Raw genomic sequence first — 361 nt, forward strand, 5'->3', positions numbered from 1 at the left:
TTCCTTTTTCCAGTTGCAGTACTGAAGCGGGCAGGTAGAAGGGGCATAATATCAGCCAACTCCCCTGTGTTCCAGAAAGTGGTTTTTATTCCAGTGCAGGCCTGTCAGTACATGTCCTTTCTCTGTCATTACAGCTGTGGCAGAGCAGTGGCCAGGCATAATGAGGGCAAAGAGCATTTCTGCTTCAATTTGTGTGGCAGCGTGACACTTAGCCTATGGGCTTATCATAAGCAGCTGGGGTTGAAATCCACATTGTTTCAGGACTGCCTTGAAACCTGCACTGAACTGAGGCCTTGCCATCTCAAAAGGGGAAAAGGAGGAAAACTTTTGTGAATATAAATAAGGCTGTAGGTGATGTACT

The sequence above is a fragment of the Pterocles gutturalis genome, unplaced genomic scaffold (assembly GCF_000699245.1).
Source record: "Pterocles gutturalis isolate BGI_N339 unplaced genomic scaffold, ASM69924v1 scaffold2116, whole genome shotgun sequence".
Lineage (NCBI taxonomy): Eukaryota > Metazoa > Chordata > Aves > Pterocliformes > Pteroclidae > Pterocles > Pterocles gutturalis.